The following is a 27,151-nucleotide window of genomic DNA, read 5'->3' as shown; positions in this document are numbered from 1 at the left end:
CTAGTGGCTGTTCTGTTCTCTGACCTGAGATAAGTTTATTATGGTGCACAATATATTGGGGAACATAATATCACCACAAAACGTGGTATGTATGCTTTTAGTTTTAAAACAATTGATGCTTTAGGAAGAATTTAACTTATTTTTAAATAACATATGTTAACCCAGAAAAAATGTTTCACAATCAAATAAAAATTTGTACGTACTATCCAAACATCTTGTAGCTTCTGGTGTCTCTTTTTTGCTTCAAATCTGTGTACTAAGGCACAGAAGTATGTAGTGCATAGGAGTTATATGTGCAAGCAGGCATAGAGAAAATTATAGCATTCTCAATCTTAACACACTTCATCTTGATGCAGATATGTCTGCCTGTGTGTGGACTGAGTAACCAACTACATAACTGGGAATTTTTCATGTTAACTTTCAAATGAAATTACTTCCACATTGAGTCATAAAAATGTGCTAATTTGAAGCTTTACATATACATAATTAAAATTTACCATTTTATAATTATTAGAATTTAAATTAAAAATGTTGTGACAGAAAATTGTTACTTCTTTAGAGTTGCCAGAAAATTAGTATGATGAAAAGTAACCTGTTTTTATTGATTTCTATCACTGTTTCTAAGTCTTCTGTAGTTCCTGAGCACCAGAGCTGATTATTCTGATTGTTCCTACCACACCTGGGTGTTCCACCAGTCAATGTGCTTGTTCAACACTCACCTACCGTAAACCTCTATGATGGGAAGGCATGGCTTTTAAAGTCGTAGTTCTCAAGCTTCCTATCGCTGAGGCCCTTTAATGCAATTCTTTATGTTAGGGTGACCCCCAATCATAAGATTATTTTGTTGCTACTTCATAACTGTGATTTTGCTACTATTATGAATCATAATGTATTTATCTGATATAGAGGTAAATATCTGATGACAGCAGTGAAAGCGTTGTTTGACCACCGATGGGGTTGCAACCCACAGGATATTAACTTCCTCATAAGTTACAAGTCAGCTCTCCTTTAAATCTTTCTTCACTAGATAAATACCAGTTTTCTGAGACTACGTGGCACCTACTCTCATGTACACATTTGAAATTCATGCCCCCAAACCACCATCGCTAGGAGCAAAGGATGCATAAGCACTCATGCGCCTGGTCGTGAGGCAATGGATTCAGAGACATGGCTACATTTCAAAAGAGACATGGCTACAGACAGGCACAGAATAATGCACATCACATGTGATAGTCGGTTCTCTGACTAAGAGTAGCTCAAGCAGTTGTCTACCCGGAGGAGATTGATAAAATCCAGTCCTTCAGCCATACTAACCATCCACTTTAAATAGACCTTGTACCTGAACACAGCCATGGTTGTTAACTGTTTTGCTAAAAATCAAGCCCATCAGATTTTAAAAAGGGGGAAATATTCCAACCGACATCACTATACATGTATTACAAGGTTGTTTACCAAAGCTTGAGCTTATCCAACATAAAATTCCAAGATTAACCTAATCAACTCATGCACCTATTGTCTGAGAAGACTTATTCACAATATTTTCTTTTTATTCTCAGAACACAGACATTCTCTTGCCCTTTATTTTCTTATTATTGGTTAAACTGCTAATCTTAACTCTGTTTCTAAAACAGTCAGAAAAAAAAGAGCCAAATCCTTGAAAAACACAATCTATAAAATGTACACATGTAGAAATAGAAATATGAATGGTCTTACATCTAGTGGAGATCAACAGCCAATAACAGATAATCTAAAACAAACAAACAAAAAAACACCAGAAGATCCAGATGAGATCCCTGATGAATTCTACAAAAAGCAGAGGAAAGATACAGAAAATCTATGTCATTTCTTTCCAAGATGAAAGCAAAGGTAGTGATGCATAAGTTTTCTCTGAAACTAGTGTTATTCAATTATCAAAAGAAATCAAGTACACTAAATAGTTATTAACCAAAGCATTGCATAAACATAGGTGTGAACCTATGAGTTAAAACTAACAACACATAAAATAGACTTGCGTATCATTACCAAGTAGGATTTATATTAAATATATCATTTATCATTTGACAATCAGTTCTCTAACCCATAAGGTTAACAATTTATGGAGGAAATGCTACACAATCATTTCAATAAATGTAGAAAGAGAATTTACAAATACCTATCACTCACTCATTATTATATTAATAAACTGAGGTAGAAGAGACCTTTCTTTTTTTCTTTTATAAAAAATTTAATTTTACATATCAGCCACGGATGCCCCTGTCCTCCCTCCTCCCACCCACCCCTGCCTTCCCCCCAGTCTACCCCCTATTCCCACCTCCTCCAAGGCAAGGATTCTGCTGGGGATACAGCTCAGCCTGGTAGATTCAGTTGAGGCAGGTCCAGTCCTCTCCTCCCTTCACCAAGGCTGAGCATAGTGTCTCACATAGGCCCTAGGTTCCAAAAAGTCAGCTCATGCACTAAGACAGGTCCTGGTCCCACTGCCTGGGGGCCTCCTAAATAGTTCAAGTTAGTCAACTGTCTCACTTATCCAGAGGGCCTGATCCAGTTCCATGGGGGCTCCTCAGCTATTGGTTCACAGTTTATGTATTTCCAGTAGTTTAGCTATTTGTCCCTGTTCTTTTTCCAATCATGGTCTCAATATCTCTTGCTCATATAATCCCTTCTCTCTTTCACCAATTGGACTCTTGGAGCTCCACCTGGGGCTTGGCCATGGATCTCTGCATCTGTTTCCATCAGTCACTGGATGAGAGTTCTATCATGACAGTTAGGGTGTTTGGCCATCCTATCACCAGAGAAAGTTCAGGCTTTCTCTTGACCATTGCCAGTAGTCTATTGTGGAGGTATCTTTGTGGATTTCTGAGGACCTCTCTAGCACTTTGCTTCTTCCTATTCCCATGGGGTCTTCATTTATCATGGTATCTCTTTCCTTGTTCTCCCTCTCTGTTCCTGATCTAGCTGGGACCTCCTGCTCCCCTAAGGCCTCTTTCCCCTGACCCTTGCCCTTCATTACCCCCCCCTCATGTCCAGTTTGCTCCTGTAGATCTCATCCATTTCTCTGTCAATGGGCAACATCTGTGTCTTTCTTAGAGTCCTCTTTACTAGGTCGCCTCCATGGAGTTGTGAGTTGCAGTCTGGTCATCCTTTACTTTACATCTAGTATCCACCTATGAGTGAACACATACCATGTTTGTCTTTCTGAGTCTGGGTTACCTCACTCAGGATGATTTTTTCTAGATCCATCCATTTGCCTGCAAACCTCATGATGTCATTGTTTTTCTCTGCTGAGTAGTACTCCATTGTGTATACACACCATATTTTATTTATCCATTCTTCAGTTGAAGGGCATCTAGGTTGTTTCCAGGTTCTAGCTATTACAAACAATGCTGCTATGAACATAGCTGAGCATGTGTCCCTATGGTATGATTGAGCATTCCTCGGGTATATGCCCAAGAATGGTACCTTTCTTAATGAGGTAAAGACTATAGGAACTCCATCTAAAATAATTCCAATGATGAATTTGAAGTTCTCACACTAAGGGAATAAGACAAGATGACTTTTCCTACTTGTGCCTTTCTATATCATACTAGAAGTCTTAGCTAATGCAATAAGATAAGAAAAGGAATAAACATTGTACAACTTGAAAGAAGAAATACATAAAAATACTTTATTTTCCATAGATGAAATAATCATGTCTGTGAAAGTTCTAAGTCATTTTAAAATGTAGGAATAATAACTATTATAGTGAATTAACAGGATATAAGATCAGTATGAATAGAAAGGTCAATAGTTTTCCAACATATGAGTGATGAATATTGGAATTTGATATTTAAAAAGCAATATCACATACTTTATATGATATATTTATCAATTCAAAAATATAATACTTAGGTATGTCACTGAAAGAAAGTATACTGCACATGGTAAGTTATAAAATTTCAAATTATGTATATATATACATATATATTCTATATCAATGGGGAGAATTATATAATAGTGTAAAGAATTTAGTTACTCAAATTTGACAAATTTCATTACTTGCCTGTAATTCAATGGCATCAATGACAGTTTCATGACAATCTTAGTGGAATTTAGCAACTATAACCCCTCTGTATTTTCTTGCAACTCTTTCTTTACTAGGCCTTTTTACTCTCCATCATTGATTTTTTTTCCCATTCACTGAGTGTATTTTGAATCAACAAGCTAAAACTTTCTTCTTCATGTTAGAGTGTCGCAAGATTCAGTCTTCTGTTGCCATATCTTTTCTCTACCACTTACTCATTATATCATCTTATCTAATTGCATTCCATTTAGCGTCACTTAACAGCAGCTATGTTTAGAAGTCAGGCACAAACTGTCTCCTGTGCACTCAATTTGCAAATGTATCCATCTGTGGTACATCATGACATCTTCACTTGAATAAAAAATTGATGTCTCAAACAAAACAGGATTCGCTTACACAAAACATGTCCATGTGAGTATATGTGTATATATGTACATATATATGTAAGTGCTGTCTTAGTTAGACTTCTATTGCTGTGAGGAGACACCATGACCACAATAACTCCCATAAATGAAAACCTTTTATTAGGGCTGGCTTACAGTTTCAGAGGTTTAGTTTATTATCATCATGGCAGGAAGCATGGTGACAAGTAGGCAGACATGGTGTTGAAGAGATGGCTGAGAGTTCTACATCTGGATTGGCAGGCAGCAGGAAGAGATAGAGACTGACATGCTTCCTCCAAAAAAAAGGCACACATACTCCAACATGGCCACATGTCATAATAGTGCCACTCCCTGGTGATCAAGGATTCAAATATATTAGTCTATGGGCCATTCTTATTCAAGTGTGTGTGTGTGTGTGTGTGTGTGTGTGTGTGTGTGTGTGTGTGTGTAATACTTCTTCAACACACTTTTTTAACAAATTTTCTCATTTTAGTCACTAGCAGATTTAAATAACCTTCAAAAACAAACTAGGTAAAAATCAAATTGAAAAAGTTCCAGGAAAATAAATGAGAAAATGGAGACACAAACTAGATATGTTAGTCTCTTTGAAGAACACACTTCCTTTTTGAGGATGGTCACTATGGAGCTAAAGTGGAGTGAGTGAGCCACCAAGTATTCAATGACATTTTTCAGACTTATATTAAGGAGCAAATGAAATCAGACCATTTGAAAATCAAAACACATCTCAAGTCTGACCTCTTATACATGTCTTCATTACAATCACCTCAATGCAAACCATCATATTTCCTTATCATATCTGCTATACTGTCATTCCAACTGATCATGACCACTAATACTTGCAATCCTTTCTGTGCACAGGAGTCAGTGTCAAAACTATGTGTCAGAGCATCTTATATTTCTGTTTAGCATTCTCCAGTGATTTTCACAAGAACAAATTAACCTAATATTTTTACACCACCAATAAAAGATCCACCATTCTTTACTACTAAATACCATTTTAATGTCATCTACTTACATAGATCCCTTAATCATTCCGCCTCAACTCCATAGCTTTTCTGTTCTCTTTAGGTCTCCACATTGGCTATGTCATCTACCTAGAACATGGATTTTTGCATGGCTAGCTTCTGAGCCTCATTTAAGTCTCTGCACAAATGTGACCTCATCATTCAGATCTTTAGTAAGCATTCTAATTGAACTGGTATATCTCTATATCTCTACATTGTCGGGGTTTTTTTTGTTGTTGTTTTACTTTTTCTAAGAACATTCATTGCCAATTGCCATCGCAATGTGTATTAAGTCACAACTACTACTATGATATTTCTATTGAGGTAGATATTTAAATATAGACCTTACCATAGAATATATCTGACTACTTTTACCTAATTAGCTATGGCTACACAAGACAGGCATGAGGTGGGTGGCAGTAATTTGCATTAAATCTAAAATGTGGACTAGTTAAGAAGAAACATGGAGATATAGTCCATTTCTCATAGAATTAGTGTTGTAGTAATAATGGGGTATGTAAACAGATAGTTCTAGGCTATACAAAGATACACTAAGGACTAATGAGAGTGAGTCCTTGTGCATCTACAACAGTAGACTTCTGGGATGCTGCCCCAACTTTCTCAATGTAGTTAGGTCCATTCGTCATCTGGCTCATTCCCTGTTTGCAGTACCACTCTTGCTTTTTTTCTTTCTGTTTTTAGGAATTCATACTTGTATTTGGGTTATGCTCACCTGAAACAGAGAGACTGAAAGTTAGTAGGCAAATCTTCTGTGAGCCAGTAAGTGAAACTGAATTTTAGAGAATATGAATTTTCTCTATTCTACATGGACATCTCCATTATCAAAGTAGGCACACTCTTAAAAACACCTTTCATCTTCTATTTTTATCAGCTGATTCATGGTCATTTGCTATTATTATTCCCATCTGATCTAGTGACTTACAAACTCGGCATTGAAAATCTGCTGAATCCAATCATAGTCTTGGCCTTGTCAATTTTACTTTGTCTATTAATGATGCTGTTATTGAACACTGTTCCAAATGCCCCAAGTGTATCATCCCCAATCTTTACAGATAATCCAGGTAGACTTTTAGAAGAACACATGCATGACATTAATGTTAACAATTTTGCCAAGTGTGTATTTTCACAGAGAGGATTTAGTGTATGGAAAATTGCTAATTCTCTTTTGGAAAATGGAACAAGCAAGTGGGAACACCAAGATTTCACACAAGCAAGAGTTTATAGAACCATCACTCCTACAGTTAGGAAGACAAGGAAAGATAAAGCTTGACATTCTTCAGCTAGAAGCTTATAGTTGAGGGCACACAGAACTGGGATTCAGTTATTTGAGGCAAGTTGTTAGTGTAAGATAAAGATGAGGTTTATTCTCAGCAGATTGAAAGACCTACATTGTCAGCTACTGGAATGATCAGCTCCCAAAGTCAGATTCTGAACTCATGTTGACAATAACAGAAACCAGAAACCGTGAGGAAGGAGCAAGTTCCTTTCTTGTCCAGCTGTCTCCTTTCCACCTAGGAATCATTACAGCTATATTAGTATTCATTTACTGCTTATCTTTTAGTGCCTTTGAGTTCCATCACCATTTGGTCCACCATTAAGTGTTTAAAGTCTGGAACACAGAAAGGATGAAATGACAAAAAGTGGATAAAACCTATTTGCTTCATCTACCTACCCAACAATTATAGATACTGTTGGAAAGTGGGAAAAGAATCAAAAAGCTGTTTATTCCAAGATCTTCTCGTGTCCGACATAGGCAGGAACGACTGATGTTTACAGCAGAGGGAGGGGAAGTTCAGGTAAGAGTGAATGACACACATTTGGTGAGCACTTTCGGACAGGTTTCCAGATGGCCCACTCTCCTCTGGGTTTTTTTTTGTTTGTTTTGCTTTTGTCTGTTTGTTGTTGTTGGGTTTTTTTTTAACCCCAAATTCTGGTTGCCATAAATCAATTCTGTATGATAAACCTTAGTAAACAAGACTCATGACATGTACAAAAGCATTAAACATGATTTGAAATTTAAATTGTGTTCCAAAGAAATTGTAGTGCATTAGACTACGTTCAACCACCACTGCTGTTTTGCAGTCCATTTACATATGGCAATAAAAGACAGTTAAAACATTAAATTACATGACTTTCCCAGAATTGCTCTTCAATTACGATAAAATTAAGTTTTTGTGTCCTATTTATAAACATGGATAAGTAGCCAATACATTGCAGATACCATTATACTACAGCCAAGTGTAATTTTCCATCATTCCCTCAGGGCTTTGGCCATTTACTGATATGGGCTGATAAGTTTGTGTGTGTCTGCATGCATGTGTGCATCTATGAGCTATGTAAAATTATCTCTAAGGAATAAGGAAACTATATAAAACCCTGAAGAAATTACCGGGCACAGCATAAGCTTTAACTGTATTAAAGACAAATTGGATTTTGAGGAAATGGAATTTTGAAATTACCAACAAGGACAATGTAAAGTGAAGGGAATTCTCAGGAAACAATAGTGACTTCCCCCAGCTTAAAGGTGGTTAAGTTAGGGGTTTTTTTGGTGTGGGGGGGTATAATATTATTTATGAAATATCTCAATCCTCGGTGATTTTAAGCTATTTTATTAAGTTATTTGACAATGTCATATACATTAATGGTGCATTCTAGTTACTTCTCCTGTCTACTCTAACTCCCCCTTACTCTGTCAACCATCCCCTCCTCTGTCTGTCTTATTACCATTTTCTTTATTTCTGGTTTTGTTGTATGATACATTTAGTTTGATCATGGCCATTGTTGGTACTGTGCATTGTAGCCTGATGGGGTCAGCAGTGGGTCCACAAAGAAGACAATCTCTCTCTCTCTCTCTCTCTCTCTCTCTCTCTCTCTCTCTCTCTCTCTCTCTCTCTTTCTCTCTCTCTCTCTCTCTCTCTCTCTCTCACACACACACACACACACACACACACACACTAAATATACAAATAAGTAAAAGAATAACCTATTTTTTAATTCAGAAAGTGGGAGTCCTTGTTCTTTGATAGTCTGTGATGATAAACAGTTGCTCAGTTGCCCCGATGACTTCTTAGCTGCTATTTCTGCCCATTTACACTCTATGAATCCACTGGACAAACAGTAAGGTATCCACTCACTTAGAGGACAGCTTGTTTGTAACAATTCCAGATTTCTTTCTTGACCAACTTAGAAACTAATGAAGTAAATAAGATCAGTAATGCAGTTAAATTAAATCTGTAATACTTACCAACATGAGTAAGCTCAAGAGAAATATCTATACTGACCATATGATATTTCTGAAACTACATCTTTGTACTTTTTGAATTGTGATCATCACCAGTGAGACAAGAATATACTTTAATTTGTGGTTCTTGTTGTTACAGGGATTTTTATGAGCAACATTTTTCACCAAGAATTTTGACCCATGTGGATCAGTGCCTCCTTCCACTGAGTGTAAAGCAGGCCTGTTTATGAAATACCCAGAACCATGGCAGAGGGAAAGGAAGAAACTCCATCTAAGATTGGAACATCATCCATGTGGGTTCCCACTTGCAACATGCTACATTGGCTTCTCTTTCCAAAGCTAGCTCACCAAGTTAGAAAAGTACCACAACAGGGTAAGAAACAGAGCTTGCCCTGCCCAACAAGCAGCTGGGTTATCTACCCCAGAAAAATGTCATTTGAAATAACAGTCTTCCATCACCATGACAGCCAGACTCTAGAGCCCAAATTCCAGCAGTGCTCCAACTCAGTCTATTTTCTAACCAGAAAAGGGGTTGGGCAGCCACCTCCACGTGCTGATGAGACTGGTGAGCCTGGTGTCTGTCTGGCACAAGGAAGGCAAGGAATGGCTAAACAGAGACTGCACAGGCTCTTTGGCATGGTGCCCACCTTACCAGGGGAGTTGAAGTCCTTCCTCCCAACTCAGGCAAGAACACAGAGAGGCACACAGGCTTTACAAAGCAGTGACAGAATGTCCAGACAGACAGTTTGATCACAGATTTCATCTGGCAGCTCGCCCTTCCCTGCTGGCTTTAAACATCAGATAAAGATCTTTGCTTCTTCCTCTTCTTGTCCGGTTTTAGGAAAGGTCTTCCCACTGCTGGCTCTCCATTATTTTGACTGACAGCTCAAATTGTGTGAACATCACAATCAATTCAACTCTAGGTTGTTGGGTTTTTTTGGATTAACTAACAACTGCCCTTTCAACCAGCCAATGACAGTTGCTCCACTAACTATAATGAAACCACCCAGTTAGAGTCAAGGGTAATGTGTATTCTACAGAGTCATGATATTTTCTGTTCAGTCAGATAAATTGCTAGACTCATCTTGTAGTCTACAGGGCAATGCATCAAGTTTAGTGATCTCCAAACTTTCCTACATTTGAAATCTTTAAAAGACTATTGATGCCTGAGTCTAGAGTCAAATAGTTTGACTTAACTGCTATGAAGTTAAGTGGACAACCCACTCTAAGTGATTTTAATGCACAGCCAAATTTGTGGACCATTATTCTGATGTCTAAGCAATATCCTTTAGCCTATTTCCCAAATTCAAAATTCAGCACCTCTATTTACTAAGTGTGTGACTTTGGGGAAAAATGTTTTTCCTCAACTAATAGCTGTTATTTCAAGTTATTATTTGGGAAAAAATAGTAATACAAGAACACAGAAAAGTCTTTAGTATATAGTAAGTGCTCAATAAATATTAAGAAATGAGACACTTATTAAATTATCAGCCTAATCAGACAAGACCTGTTTGCATTATTTTCTTGTGAAATTCTAAGATTAACTCCATTCATTTGAAGCATACTTCCTGTCATAGCTATTTTCTCATTGCTTAGATTTAAATGCTCTGACAAAGGCAAACTAAGGGAGAAAGGATGCATTCTGGTGCACAGTTCCAGAAGGATACAGCACATCGTGGCAGAAAAATATGGCAGCAAACAGGGAAGGCATTGTGGTGGGAGAGGAAGCTGTATACTCAGGAGGCTGAGCGTGATCAAAAAGTGGAGCTGGGATATAAAAACCTCATGTTCTGAGTGCCACTAGTTGCTCACTTCCTCCAGTGATGCTCTGCTAAAGGTGCCACAACCTTGAAAACAGCACCACCAGATGGAGACCAAGTGTTCAAACACATAAACGTGGGGGACAGTTATACCACTTGTTAAACAACTTATGTTAGTTGGCTTGGGCTCCCATAACAAGTCACTACAATCTTGGTGGTTTAATACAACACAAATCCATTATCTCAGAGTCTTATTGATGAGGATCTGACACAGGATTCACTGGACTGAAATTGTAGTGTTCATGGTCTTGTGTTTCTTTCTTCATACTCCATGAGAGATTCTTGAGGCTCCCAGTGTTTCTGAGCTCCCAGTCTCTTCCTCTGTCTTCACAGAGCACTACTGTATCTCTCTGATTTTCTCCCACAGCACATCTCCCACTGACCACTCCTGTCTGGCAAAGGCTATCAACGTTAAAGACTCTTGTGACTACAGCAAGCCCACCTGGGATGAGGGAGGCTGATCTCCTCAGGTCCAGGCACATTGCCTCAGTCACAGATGAAAAGTCCCCCTATTTGGGATTAGGGTGTAAATGGCTTTAAGAAGCTATCATTCTTCCATTCAACAGCAGAATCACTGTTGCTTTGCATCAGATTCTTTCTACATGCCCACTTGAGTAAAAAATAAAAATAAAAATAAAAAACAAAAAATAAACTCTACTGCTCCTTTAAACCTAGCACAAATTGATCTTTGTCTCCAAAGGAAACTTTATTTCAAATATTTTAGAAATTATCCTTATGAGCTGCCTGTTTTTTCTTTATGGTTCTTAGTTGTTCTTTTGCAGAACTGCCAGCATAAGTTGTACTGGGATCAAGAAAAATGGGCCTTGGCGGATCGTGTTCCTGGAGTTGTATCCATACCAGTGGATGTCCACACGCTCCAGAAGAGAATTTGACATTGCTGCTGCCGCTGTTGCTGTTATAACAATGGCGCATACCGCTGCTACTGTTTCTGGGACTACCATTTCACAATTTCTTACTACAGCTAGCACAGTGGAGACCCTGGCAGCAAAAGTAGCTACCAGTTAATTAATCTTTCATTCTATCGGCCATGATAAATTTAATTCAATAGTTATGCACATTTCGATTGGCTTTGAAAATTATAAATTTATAAACTTAAGTTCCATTTGCTTTTGGGATACCATCTTACAAGGACTCCAATTTGCAGTAAGGCTCGTTAAGGAAGGGAATGGCTCAGTTGCCTTTATCTTACTGGCTATGGGTGGGATAGGACCTCTGTTGGTCTTTTCTATATTGAACACACAGATTGCAAGCCCAGTGCCACTTTGAGATCTTTGGCAGCAGTTAACTCTGCAGCTCACACACGATTGAGCTTGTATGATAATGAGTATTCTCACCAACCTAAGACAGAGCACCTGTGTGGCCTAGGCAGGCATCTCCATGACAGGTAAGGTGACCTGTTGAAGTCCCACGCAACCTAAGTCAGAAGCTCATTTTTTAGTAAAAGGGGGACCTATAGGGTCCTGGCCCCCATTTTGGGTAACTGTTGCCTTGCTTGCTGACCTTGACTTTGATATCCTCCCTATGCTAATTCCCTGCCGGGTTCTCCCCTCCTGAATGCTTAAGGGAAGTTCTGTCTGTGTATCCTGCATGATGGGTGTTAACAGCTTAGATGCAAAATTATAAACCATCAGTAGTGAACTTCTGCCTTCCGGGGTTCTCCCATTGTGCTGTAAGCCTGTATTTAAGACCTCTTCCCTCCTTCAATAAACAGCATTCAGCATTAAATAAATAAATATCCCTTAAAAAAAAAAAGAATAAAACTTTCCTTTCCTCTTTAAAAAAAAAAGAAAAATAACATGATTTTCTGTGAGAGACTTGATTCTAAAACATCCACTAAACAAAACTTTGAGGGTTAGAAGATAGGCACACAGGGCAAACAGAGTACATATAGTATGTCTAGGCCTTGGCAGCCATGACCCAAGACAAATATCCTAAGACAATTTTTCAAATAAAGCTGTCACTAGTTTAAGAAAATAAAAAAAAATTATCAAAAATGTGCCAGTGATGTCTTCTCATAACATAATAACTGATAATACAATGATGAGCTAACCATAGCATGTCTACCCAGAAGGAAACAAATTGCTTATTATTTTATCTTGCTTCATGCCCCTCAGAATTTCAGTAGAGTTTTAAAACATCAAATGCCCTTCCTCCTGCCAGAGTACGTCACTTCCGCAGATTCTTAATGCCATCCCAAATTCTCATTTAAAAAAGCCACTTAAACAAAACTAAGTAATGAGATCCTACCTGAGTTGCTCCTGTTTCCTGACACTATTTGCAACTCTCTGGATAATTCATCATCTTTCCGCAGCACCAATTGACTCTAAAAATTCTGGGCAAGTTCCCAGAAACCTGTGAGTTAGCCCACACATTATGTAAACGGCAGTGGATATCATCATCACCTGGAAAGGCTTTCCACCTTTCCAAATATCCCCCTTTCAGCCAATGTCACACCTTGACATCTTTTCCTGGACCTGATGCTACAAAAGGCCATGTTGACCACACAGTTTAGCTAAGACCACATTTTTGGTTCTCCCTTTTCTAGCTGTGGCTTCTCAGACTGGCTCAGTTTGCTTTCTTTGCCCCCTGCTTCTGTCCTTTTATGACTGGAAAGTGGTTTGTAAGAATTTACCTTCCTCTCATTCCTGGAATGGTAGGCCGTTTGCTGATGAATGAAAATGGGCGAAAAGGCTGGACAGATACAACAGTCAGATGATGGAAGGCTCTAGATGCTGGGCTGAGCAGTGTGAGTGTGATTCATTAAATGATAGGGACCATCAGAGCCTCTTGGCTAGAAGGGTGACACGAAGATAGCGATGCTGTTGAAAGAACAACCTGACAGTACCACGTGCGATAACTTCGAAGCCTGGAGAAAATAAAAGGGAAGTGAGCAGAAGACAATGGCAAGAACCTAAGTCGTGGATAAGAATCTGCAAGAATGTGACAATCTGTGCAAATCGGAGTGAAGAGTGAAAAGAGACTTCAGGAAAGAGAATCTTTGGGGCTTAGTGACTCATTTTATATGGGTGACACATTGATGACAGATCTCAAAGGTGACTCTAGATCGTGAAGCTGCAGCTGCAGGACGATGGTGGTACTACTGACATACAGTAGGGAACATACTGCTGATGCATCATACTAGGGGCAGGAAAGGTTGTTTAGTTCCAAACTCAGGGATCGTTAAAGCAATTAGCAGCACTTACGTTACCCCTTGATTAAAATCTACAATAGCTTCTCACTGCAGCTTATATAAGTTCTAAACACTAAATATTACCTGTAAGATTCTGCTTTAAATATGCCACATCCCTCTAATCTCATTTCTCACAGTTTCTCTGGTGTTATGTATCTTTAAGTGCATTGTGTGGGGTGAATTATCTTCTGCCCATACATTTGGACCCATGACTTGCCCAACACAGAATTCAGCATTGTGATTATATGCAAAAAAAAAATGTGGAATGTCATATAAAACCTGATGATTTTCATAAAGGAGTCTCTTTTTTATCTGAGACAGAAGCTGTAATTATTTTTATAGACTTGTGATTCCTAGTATCCCACCTAGCAATCAAATGAAGTGTCTGAGGACATTGTCAAGAGGACACAAAAAACCAAGAGATGGGAAGAAAATGACTGGGATGGAAGTCTTGTCAAGGCACTGCAATCTAATCATGCCTAGAGATGTCCAAGTCTCACACTTCCCATTTATATGAACTTGAGCTTGGGCTCTGCCCCTTTCAGACCAGAGTCCTAACTACTGTGTCATCTACATGGAATGTATTCTGCACCCTTTGCCTGACTGGCCTCTCACCTGTCTCAGGACTCAGGTTCAGTGATAAGTTCTCAGGGACACATGACGTGATGAATTATTTCAAATCAGGTCCTTCTTTGCTGCTATCTTATTTTACTTAACAGCCTCATCCTATAATCTGCAGGATCTATTTGTCTATCTGTATTTATTTAAGGTCTGTATTGCTTGGACTAATACCATGCAATATAGATTTATATACCTTCTGGAATTCCCACTAGACTGATATAAATGAGAGATGTTTATGCTATAAATCCAGATAAGATCGTTAAGGAAAGTCTCTAGAGCAAAAGGCACATACTAACTAAACCAAGATGGAAAACACAAAAACTCATAGAGGGTGGTACAGAAATGTGAAACCCTTTTAGGTGACTGTTATTAAAATCCTTCAAAAAATGAAAGATAATTTTCACAATGAAATAAAAACAAGACACATTAGTAAGAAGAAAAATATATCCAGAGGCTCACAAAACCCCTTTGTAAATTAAATAAAAAAAAAAGACAGTTTAAACGATCAGAGGATACATTGACCACGTAAAAGAAACAGGCAAGAAGACAGAGGGCCTCAAGCTAATGGGGCCATGGTAATGCAAATAGCAGGAATGCCAGTTTAAAAAAAAAAAGAAGCAGGTGAATCTAATTGAACTTCAGCAGACTCAAACTGAAGGTCCAAGTTCCTATCACTTACAGATGACAGACACATCAGGGTGAAATTCTGAATTCTGGGACTTTCCATGAGAAAGATGCAGGTATGTACAGAACATCAATGTTACAATGGCTTTGAACTTCTCAACAGTGGCACAGAAGACAGTGAAGTTACAATTTCAAAATCCAGAGAGAATACAGTTTCAAACTAGAACTAACTATCACCAAGTGTAGCAATAGAAAGAGACTATTTCAGACTTTCAGAAACTGGAAGAAAAAACATTACTTTCACTTCTTTTCAAAATGTTATATTCTGATAAAAGGAGGAGAAATACTTAGAAAGAGGGAGAGCAGATGTTGGAAATAGGGTTGAATGCAAGAGAGAGGTTAAGGGACTTGGCAGGACTATTGATCAAGGAAGAGAAAGAATAACTCTGTGACAGCCTGCCATGAAGGCTTCCATGACTCTGGGAGAGAGCTCATGAGCATGGCATTGACATACTCCCAGCTACCTCTGAATGTGATTGAAAAGAGGTTTATTGAGTAAAATTGGAGACAAATTACTCATAAATACATAGAAGACTGTGCAAATAAAATAGAAAATGTTATTGTTTGTTATTATTATAAAAAAGTAAAATTTCACAGGAAAGAAATCTGAAAGTAAAAGTTTCCAACACTGATTGTTTTAATGGGTGACAGACAGTATTTTAAGTCTTTAAATTTGTTAAACATTACATTTTAATCACACTATGCCAGTGTTGTGAGTACTATGATTATTTATTCTACAACTGAGTACATTGAAACACAGAAACACTCAGTTCACTAGAGCTTCTCTGGACAAGTACTGGCCCTGGGTTCGAACCTAGGCATTGGGCTCTAAAAGCAATTTTCTTAACTTTATTCTGTATTTCCTCTGTAACTAGAAGTGACACAGTGGAATATGAATATTAATTGTTCATTTAACATAGTTTACACACTAAGAACTTTAGAAAATAGGATGCAGAGGCATGCATAGGTAGGATGTGAGATGCTTGAAATAAGCTAAGTGTCCGGTGTCCAAGCTGGGAGTTGATAGCTGTGACTATTGGTTCTGATGTCAGCTTAGCTAAATTTAGAGTAGGAGACACACCTTTAAATGTTCTTGTGAGGGAATTCCTGCCAGATGAGTAGCTGGGATCAAGACACCCCTCAATGTGTGTTGCACCTTTTGACAGACAACTCAGATGCCAAGAATTCCAATGAAAATGTGTGTTTAAGAGAAGAAGGGAGAGAAAGAGGGAGGAAGGGAGGGAGGGAGGGAGGGAGGGAGGGAGGGAAGGAGGGAGGGGAGGGAGGGGAAGAAGGAGGGAGGGAGGGATGGAGGGAGGGAGGGAGGGAGGGAGGGAGGGAGGGAGGGAGAGAGAGAGAGAGAGAGAGAGAGAGAGAGAGAGAGAGAGAGAGAGAGAGAGAGAGAGGCCTTTTCTTTTTTCTGAGCAAGGGCACCTGCTGCTGCTTCTAGTACTACTATACCCTTGACTAAACGCCCGCCTTCATTGACCTTCCAATACGGATGGAGTCGATCCAAGCGACTGTCCATGAAACTTCTAAGCTTTCAGTACCAGGCTTGGACTTGCTGAGGTATCAGATTCTTGGAATAAGCAACAACTGAATTCTTTATCTCTCCAACAGGGAAATAGTGATTATTGGACTACTTAGCCACTATCCTATAAGCCAACCTAGTAAGTAATTCTCCTTTTGTTGTATATAAATATATATTATATAAATATATAATATATATATATATATATAGTGTGTGTGTATACACATGTATCCACACATATGTAATGTATTATGTTCATGTATATAAATTTATACATATTCTAAGAGCAGACTACACCTTTTCTATCGGTTCTCTTCCTCTTGAAAAAAATGTGCCAGTACAGATCTGGTACCAGAAATGGAGTCATTGTTGCTGCTACGAGAAACCTGTTCATGTGACTCTATGCATTTGAAAATGTTTTGTGGGAAGAATGTGAAAGATGTTGGAACTGTAGCCTAGAGAAGCCCCAGAACACTATAAATATTTCTTCATGGACCATTTTGTTAGATGATGAAAAGACTAAAATGGAGATATAAATGTTGACAGCAAAGATGCTGTCCATGGGGTTATAGAGAATAAAGGCTCTACTAGGAATCAAACTAGAAGCCATTTGTGTTCAATTTCCTCAAAGCATTTGGTCATGTTCTCCTTGTGCCATTAAAATCTAAGAAGGGCTAAATTAGAAGATAACAGACTACAATGCTTGGCAGATAAGATTTCAAAGCATTCGTGGTGTGGGATGTTTACAAAAGAAAAGCCAGAGCATCTCAGAAAGGGTATGAGAACTGAGGTAATCTTCTCAGTGATTATGGAAGGAGCTTTGGAAATGATAAATCAGGTGCAGTGAGGATCAGTGTGCAGAGGATTCCTGAAGGGCTCTATATAGGCTTCCAGATGATGAGACTTTTTTCCTTAAGTACATTGCCAGTGGAAAGCCATTCCCTCTAAAACAGGGAAAGAATTACAGGAAATCATTATTGGCAAGAAGCTTGTTGACATGAGAAAAATGACATGGTTAGTTTCTGGTGGTGGCGGGGTGCCATTTTCAGCATTGCCAAAGAAAGAAATCATAATATGTAGAAAATAGTATTTCCATGCCTACCATATAAATTCTGGCCAGATGTTGCCCTGAGGAAAGTGAGCTTCTTTGGCTTTGATGACAAGTACAGAGGAGCAAAGGGCTTCTTCCCTCTATTGAAGAGCCCTGGTTGTCAGTGACATGAATCAGAAGACAAGCTTTGGGGCTGGATCACAGCCAGCCTAGTATTAGACCTGATGATAAGTGAGAGGTCACTGTTTAATTTGAAGGTACATGCTGAAGAAGAGAGAAGCCACTTGGCAGAAATAAGTGGCACCTCTGGGATGAGCCTCAGTGCTGGGAGCAGATAGATGAGGGTGTGCTCAGTGTGCCAGGAGAGGGAAGTGTGATGGGGGGAATGTGAACACCTCCCACCTCCTTCAGCACCCGCAGGAAGTTTTCTGTCCTTTTCATTTTCAGTCAGGTGATCTGTCAGTTATCTGTAGGAGGTGTCTGCAGATGATGCCACTCGAATATCAGTGATGTTTTGTTAAGGTAGAGAAGGAAGAAGGGATTCGCTTCCAATCGTGCAAGGGTTTAGAAGCTCCATGTGTTCATTGATGCTATAGTTTCCTCCTTTTCATTGGGGTTACACTTTGAGGAAATTGTGTGTGTGTGTGTGTGTGTGTGTGTGTGTGTGTGTGTGTGTGTGTGTGTGTATTAGATGGACCATGTTTGCCTTCTTCCTGTATATACACAGCTCTCAAAGACAAAGTGAGCACATTCATACACAGTATTTATGTGAGACTAACCCTAGGGTTAGAGCCACACAGTAGCTAGATTCTTTTCCTCTGCTTCCTCCATTCCTCATGAGGAATGGCAGATAAGGGAATGAAGAACAAAATAAGTAAGCATAGGGCTGGACTCCCAGGGACATCGTATATGATGTCTTATTTGTTTACCTCCTGTGACATTGTCCTCCTAGGACACTTCAGCAGGAGCAAAGCAAATGGGAGCACATCTATCTGCTTCCCATGTGCTACAAAGCATGCAACTTCAGGGGACAGAAGAACAGTGCAAGAAAAGATTACAGTCTGGACAGTCAACCACCAAGGCCTCTCTCAAACAATATCCTCCACACATACCTATTGCAAATCAATGTCTCCTGGTAGACAAGACAATATCTGTCCTTTAGCAGATGATGTCTGAGCAATGCCTACTCTAGATAAAGCAGGAAAAAACTGTGCTCTCTAGACTAGAAAAGGCACAGCATGGGAGTGAGGGGCATAGGTAGTGACCAGGCTGTTTAGATTATGTGGGAAGCGTGCACTGAGCTATGTGACTTAGGGCTTGCTATTGGACTTCTCTGTCTCTGTTATAACTGGAATGAATACTTTACTTCAAGGAATAGTTTTGGTCAAAATTAAATAGTTCCTTTAACAGAAACTTAATGCTATTATTATTCTAGTAGGTTCCTGAACTCCAAACAGACCTTTCTGGCTTGTTGTCCACCTAAAATTCCACCTTTGAAAAATTATTCCTTGATTATATAGAATTCAGAGTCTACAAACATATTGTTATGAAAAGACAAATGTTGGACTGGAGAGAGGACTTAGTGAACTGCTTGGCATGAAATCCTGATTTTAGGGCCTGGAGAGATGGTTCAGTGATTAAGAGCATTTATTGCTCTTCTAGAAGACTCAAGTTCAGTTACCAGCACCCATATGGCAGTTTGCAAGTGCCTGTAACTCCAATCCCAAGGGAACCAATGACCTCTTCTGGTCTTATGGGTACCAGCCATATACATGGTACCCATGTATACTTGCAGGAAAACATTTGTACACTTAAAGTAAAAACGAGTAGAATTAAAAAGAACTACACCAGTTGGTAGTGGTGCACACCTTTAATCCCAGCACTCAGGAGGCAGAGCCAGGCGGATCTCTGAGTTTGAGGCCAGCCTGGTTTACAGAGTGAGATCCAGGACAGGCACCAAAACTACACAGAGAAACTCTGTCTCAACAGAAAAAAATAAAATAAAATAAGAACTACATTTGACTCCCAGACCCCATGTTAAGAAGAAAAGCAGGGGGCGATGACACATAGCTGTAATCCCAGTGGTAGGGAGGTAGAAACAGATGGATGCCAGGGGCTCCCGGGCCAGCCAGTTTAGCTGAGTCAGTGAGATCTGGGCTAGTGAGAGACCCTTTCAAAAAGTAAGATAGAGAACTCCCAAGGAACAACACCTAGGTTAAGCTCTGGCATCTACATACAGACACACACATGTGCTTACATACATGTGAATACACCCAGGAGACACTTTTGCAATGTGGAAGTCACTAACATCATGACATGATTCCTCTAAGGTCTTCCAATATCATAGTCGGGAATAAGGTCCCATTAAGTCCCTCCTCATATATTTTTTCTTATCACTTAGCCAGCTTCCATTGCTGCTCTAACAGGCCTCCTGCCCTTCCCCTATTGGCATTTACCTACAGCCTGCATGTTTATATGGCACTTCTAGATGTCTGTCTGTCATGCACTTCCTCAGTCTGGCTCTGCTCTTCCCCACATCCTCTTGTATATCTGTCTGCATTTATCCTGACATCTCAAATTAAATATGCCCCAAATTTACTTTCTTACACTCACCGTTCCCACATGGAGCACCTCTCCAGACCACACTTATCCACTTCTTCTGTCAATGCACTGTGTATTTCACAGAACAGAAACCTACAGTAATGCTGCTTATCCTTCCAACCATATTTGCATAGTTGCAGAAGTCAATGTGTTATAGATATCAAAATGTCTCATGTAAATTCCCCTTTCCATTATATTCTATTGTTCACTCCTGCTACCCTGTTCCACAGCTGGGCATTATATACCCTGCTGTGCTTTTATGATAAGCAACTAAATTTGTGACCTTATATCCCACCTATTCCCCTCCTAGCTCAATGTGCGTACATCCCTGGCTCTGAACACACACTTTCTATGACTGGTGAAGTAAAGAGAATTCATGCTTCATCACTTAATACCTTTCCAGCATCCAAAACTATAACCCTGACCCCTAGCAGCACACAAGTTAAACTGATCACTGTGTGACACCATTAACCCAGAACACAAGCTGTTCATACCTTACATCTCTCCTGGAGCTGTATGAAACTACTCTGTCCCTTCTCCTCCATTTGCCCCACAGACTATGTTGGCTTGAATCTTTTGATAATCTTCATCCCAACCTCCATGCTCTTACAGACTCTACCTTAATTACTCTGATCTCATAGCAACAGAATAAATTGTAAAATACATTATTGTATAAGGGCATTGGAGGGTCAATGAACTACTGTGATGTAAAAGAAGAATCTAGCACTCCTCAAATAAAATTTAAGGCATTAAAGGCTTCTCTGAAATGCAGTCCTCTACAGGAGATTCCTCCCTTCTTCCATCTTCCTTCCCCCTTCCTTCTTCCTCCTCCCTCCTTCCTCCCTCCTTCCTCCTTCGCCTATCCTCCTTCCTCCTCTCTTTCCTCCCTCCTTCTTCCTCCTTCTCTTTCTTCCTCCCTTCCTTTCTTCTTTCTTTTTTCCCTTTTCTTTTTTTTGCTTTCTTTTCTCCTTTCATACAACATACATACATGTCAGATTCCACACTGTTCTTGGGCCATACATAACAAAGACATGGTTGTTATCCCCAGGAATCTCTCAGTCCAGTGGGGAAGGTGCCAGCACAAAACACAGTTGCACTTGAGCATTGAACATGCACACCAAGAAGAGAATCTAATACCTTCTAAGAAGCCCAGGAACTCTCACTAGCAATGTGCTGAGAGCTGAGCTGCCAGCTATGAGCTGTGTCCAGTCTGTAGGCTCCCCACAGAGGGCTGTCAGGGCAATAGCCAGGAGGCACCTTCAGGGCCCTGTCACTTAGAACACCATCTACAGAACATGAAGTAGAGTCCCTGCAGGCATTCTTAAGAATCAGAAACCTCACTCCCAAATCACTGAATGACATTTTCTGCCGTTAAAACCTGGCAACCCTGAACCTGGTGGCACACATCTACAGTCCCAGCATTCAAGAAGCTGAAGTGAAAAGATTGTAAGTCTGAGACCAGCCAGACCTACAGAGTCTGCAGAGCTAGATCGATCTTGTCTACAAAATGTCAGGACTGGAGAGGTAGCTCAGGAGTAGAGATTTAGTGTTTGTAATGTCCTGGGTTCAGTCCCAGCACCACAAATGTGGGGACAGAAGTAAACCAATGACAAGGATCACCCTACCGATTACAGTGCAAGAACAAGGACGCCATTCGGAGTCACAGATATGCATCCACAGGCTTCAGATGGAGGAGGGTAGAAAAATAAGATAGGGTAACCAAAGCTGCAGACGCAGAATGATACACTCTCCTTGAGTTCTGAAAAATCATTTAAAGAAAACCAGAATCCTAACCAACCATTAAAATAATATCAGAGTGTGTTTCACAGGGCACCGTGTAAGAAAAATACGTGTTCAGATTGCAAAACCAGCTATTTGTGTGTGTATATGTATAATTTAATTTAACCTTATTTGTAAGAAAAGGTGGTGATTGTGTGTGTGTGTGTGTGTATGTGTGTGTGTGTGTGTGTGTGTGTGTGTGTGTGTGTGTGTGTGCTTGCAGAGAATTGTTTCTTGAAGAGTAACCTCAAAATGTTAGTGATAGCTATCACTATGCAGTGGGTATTTGTGTAATTTTGGGGCATCAGGGATTTCTGATTCCTGAAATAAGTCCATAAGTCAGTGTGATTTCTCTTAAAACAAGACAACTTCCTCTTCTTTAAAGAAAATAGTCAAACCCAACAGGAATTCTAATCCAGTGACCCAAAGCTGTGAGGGCAACAGGGTTTCACCTCAGGGTTGGAGGTAGTGGCACAGCCTGGAGCTGTTTGCAGGGTGCCCGACCTTGGTGTGGGCAAACATCTCAATAGCAAGTCAACCAACAGAGAGCAGGGTCTGGGATGAGGCCTCCCTGGACCTGATGGCACTAGGTTAGGACATCAGAGACCCAGCTGGGAAAAACGAAGACGCAGAAGAGAAAAGAAAGCAAAAGCAGCTGGTCCTCGCAAGAGGACTGGTGTGGGCCAAGTCCAAAGCAGGGCCTGTGAGCCTGAGTCCCTGGCAGGGGCCTCTCCTGTGTCAGAGACAGAAGGTTCTAAGAACCAGAAGTTCCATCACTGCCTTTTGTGATCCAAAGTGAGGCTCAGGGGCCAAACAAATAAACGTGTTCTTACCATATGTATGAACTATTTTGAAAAAAAAATGGTCTCCAAACCTGGGATCCTTCAAATTTTCATACTTTATTTGTAAAATAATAACATGCTGTCTTGCAACTGAGAGATTATATTTCCCCCATTATGCCTCTAAAGTTAATATAATTGAAGGAGTTTTCTCCAATCCAGTTTTTGGAATCTGTGCCCCCTATTCTATGCCCCAGACGGCACTATCATCCTGTGCCATGCAGTTGTTTGGTAAATGCCATTATGAATAAATAATGATATATGAGACACTACTCTTTTACGTAAAATTATATGTATAATGCAGCTGATCCTGGGGATGGAAAAACTTTTCACTGGTCCTATATCATAGTCTGTAAACCATGAACATTGAATTAACCCAATAAAAGTGACAATTTTGACCCTAGGCTATACCCATTACTTTAAGGTTACAGCTTGCAAGCCAGCTCAAATTGTTCTCCGTGTGGTACTTTACTGAAATACTTATCATCTGGAAACCGTATGTAGTGCATATTCTTAATAAATAATAACACATTTTATTTTGGTTTACTGAAAATTAACAGGGCATTTGGGAAATTGCTGTTATTGTGGGAGCCTGTTTCCCATTTACCTTGGCAACACAATAGCTGGCTAAGTGGAAAGCAAGAGAGCCAATAGCTGTGGAGGGTGGATGTGTTTCCCTCTGCTGTTGGTATTCAGAGAAAGCCGTGCAGCTGGTAACATTAATGGCATCCCATAGACTCAGAAAAGATGAAAGAAGTAAAATGAAGTTCTAATGGGCTTAGCCATACAGAATTGCCATTCTGCGTGGATTCATTTTGCATTCAAACACAGTAAATCCACTCCCTCCCAACGATATAACTGTATTCCAATCTGTAGTCCTCGCAGCCTGCGCTGCTTCGAGCCTTTTTTTTTTTTTTTTTTTTTTTTTAGTTTTTCAATACAGGGTTTCTCTGGCTGTCCTGGAACTCACTCTGTAGACCAGGCTGGCCTCAAACATGTTACCTAAGGCAGCTTTGTGAACGTGCTGGCCTCACAGGGCTTCTGGTGGCTACTCCTAAGGTGACAGATTTTCTTTTCTTTTCACTTGGGACCATTTGCTTGTAGCCCTGGTTCTGTGCCATTCCTTGGAAGTTTCTCCCTCTTCCCCCAAATGCAACACCCTGTGCTCAGGCTCCAGGGACTGATTTGAATTGGAGACAAGTGTAATAGTGCAGGGGGAAAGAAGTATGATGGGATTTAGGGATGAGTGGAAGATAGTTTGGGAAAAGAAACAAAAGCAGATCTAGTTGTCTTGGTTTTATGTATTCTCTACATTCCCTCCCTCGTTGGCTCTGGGTGTAGTATTAGGGAGGTAGTAAGAGCCGTGTTTCAAACCTGCAACGGCTTTGCAGCCTGTGGGGCCAGAGTCTGTTTGAAGGACCTTCTCATCCTTTGTGCGCCAGGCTTGCCAGGCTTGCCCATCCTCTTTCCATTGCTGTGTGTCAGGTGAGTTCATTTGTATCCTAAGAGGAGGACACAATGTGTTTGCCATCCAGGTCTCTGCTCCTGTTGACTCTTCTTTCCATTTGAGTGTTAAACAGAGACTCCCATTCCACCATTCATTCTGACCAATTCTTTGGATGTGTGGGGGTTCAAGCTGGGAAGTCAGATAATTATTCTTATCTAATGATGCATTTTATATTTCCTGGATTTCGGATTACTTGCTCCTTGCTTATTTAATCCCCACTCCTTTCCACGTGGATGATTCTGGAGCATTAATGGCTCAACCATGTATGTGAACACCCAAGTTGAAAACCAAACTGAACTTCGCCTTGCCTTTCCCCCTCCCTTCCACCCTCACCCACATGCCTCCAAACTCACCCTGAAAAGGCGTCACCCAGTCACCCATCATGGCTGTACCAGTTAAATTCCTCCCAGTTAGGTTAATTGTTCTACCCTCAGCCTCTCCCCGTCCAATGCATCAAATGATGTCACTAAAACAATTGTTCTAGGTGGCAAAAGTGCCGTAACCTAGATATTCCTAGGATCAATATGGAGATTTCTATTTTCTTCAGGATTAGATCCACACTTCAAAGCAGTCCAGCAAGATGGCAAAAGCCAAGGCTCTGGAGCCAAACTGTCTGAGTTAATTCTCATCTGTGCCAATCATCAGCAGTATAAACTGGCCCTGAACCTCATCTTCTCTAACTATACAACATTGCAGGGTAATGATGAGATAACCACAGGAAATGAGTAGTAAGTGAGGTAACATGGGACAGAGCAATGGCTTGCACGCTGCAGAGCACGCCTTTTCTGTATAAATGAAACACCCCATGTACAGCATTGAGCACTTGCAGGTCTTCTGCCTCATCTCCCATCAATCTGACCTTCACCTCACACCCTGCACATCAGTCCACTTGCCAGGTAGTTTTTTATATATGTTTCTTCCATCCCAAATGTTCTTTCTATTGCTATTTCTTTGTTATTTCTCCACCTAGGAAAATTCTACTCAACTACTTGTTTATCACACATATCTTTAGCATGTGTCCTGTTGTTATATATTTTAATCATAACCACAAAGTTTAAGAACTGTGACAAGCAAGGACTCCTTTGTGACCACATAAGCTCACTTTATCTAGAATAATATATAGGCACTCATTAAATTTTGAAGAAATGATTGCTTTTCCACTTAAATGAAGAAAGGTAGAGATATATAATTAGAGCCCACTCTTTTTTCTATCAGTCGGAGCAGTAAACAGTCTACACAGAATCAATGCAGTTCTTATTACAGCCCTGGATTGTGTGTGCTGTTATTATCCCCATCTTACAGGTAAAGGCATAGAGGTAAGCCCGAGGTTGAAAAGTGTGCATGTAACTACCTCCTGTTGTTCACAAACTGCTATCTCCTTCCCCAAACATCATCCAATGGAGACTCACAGAGGGGTCCCTTGAAGGATCAAGGAAAGATCTTTCTCAGGCATACAATTATCTGGGAGGCAAACTGGGAGCCCATAGGCTGCCAACTTCTCAAGGTGCCAGGCCCTGGTCTAGAATTATCAAGAAGATGGAGGAAAGAGGAGAAAACTGCAGTTGAGCCCCTGTTCTCTCCACACTCTTCAAAATCAATGCAAAGCAGTTATTATTTAGTCTAGCTAGCCCTCCAAGCATCCTGGCTTAAGAATGAAAGTTAATTAATTAGACTGTCCATTCTTGGCGGTCTTAAAACTGAGCCTTAACGCTGTTTTGTAACACACCCATTTGGTTTGGCTAAGTAAGAGACTTGCTTCAAAGAAAATGTTTTATGCATGTTTGAAACAAAGGCATTAAGGAATGTTGGAGAGAGAAGGGAATCTCTTGAAAGTATAAGAAGCAAAGGAAATATAACTTCCCATTAAGGAAAAAGCAAAATGCTTCCATTTGTATTGTGCAGATGCACAAAACCCCTTCTGAAGTCACAGTACCTACAAATGACCTGGTGTTCGGAGGTTTATTTTCAGCACCTGAGGAAGGCAACTTGAATCAGCTCAACAATTCTTTTCCATGCCTAAGTGTAGAGAGGCAAAAGGAAATCTGGAACCCCAGAGGAAAAACTGGAAGTTTCATGTTAGTCTTAATTTAATTTTAAGTACCTAATCACATTTGTAACTGAAGAAGCCACAAACACAAGAAAAACAAAACTTTCTAAAACTGAATCTTTGTTTGACAGGCTTTGACTTATCGATTTTTCTTTGGTTTTTCGGCCATGTGGGGAGGTTTTACCCCCTCCAATTTGGAAGCAGCTACAAGAAGCTACTTAATTTATGGCTGTAAAGAACAAGATCATTTTTCACACAAAAGAATTAAAACTAAGTCAGTAGGAGAAAGGTGTGAGAAATGGAGAGGTTGTCTAAATATTTCTCTGATGAATGACAAACCCACCTTGAAACAATTTTCCCATTTCTCTCTTTATTTAACAATGTCCTCCATTTTTATATTTAAGGTATATTCTGTTTCCAAAATTCCACGTTCTCCAGCCACCTTCTACATTAGCATGCCAAATATTAGAGATGGAGTTAACATATCTGTGGTAATTTACTCTTCTCTGCAGTCAGAGGGCAAACATGCCTCTTGCCTTTCCCACAGACCCCTGGAGCAGGCTCTGATTTAATTGTCCCTGAAGAGCTCCCACTGATAACCAGAGAGATCCATGGGTGGGAGGAGTGTACATAAAATCCATGGCGAAGATCAGAGAGGAAAGTTCAACTCAGGGCCTGTTGGGCGTTCTGGAGTGAGAAAGTAAAATAAGCAATAGATCCCCAATAATTGGGG

This window comes from Peromyscus maniculatus, chromosome 6, assembly GCF_049852395.1.
Source record: "Peromyscus maniculatus bairdii isolate BWxNUB_F1_BW_parent chromosome 6, HU_Pman_BW_mat_3.1, whole genome shotgun sequence".
In the NCBI taxonomy this organism is placed as follows: Eukaryota; Metazoa; Chordata; class Mammalia; order Rodentia; family Cricetidae; genus Peromyscus; species Peromyscus maniculatus.
The sequence above is the reverse complement of the archived record's forward strand: the minus strand, read 5'-3'. Positions refer to the sequence as shown.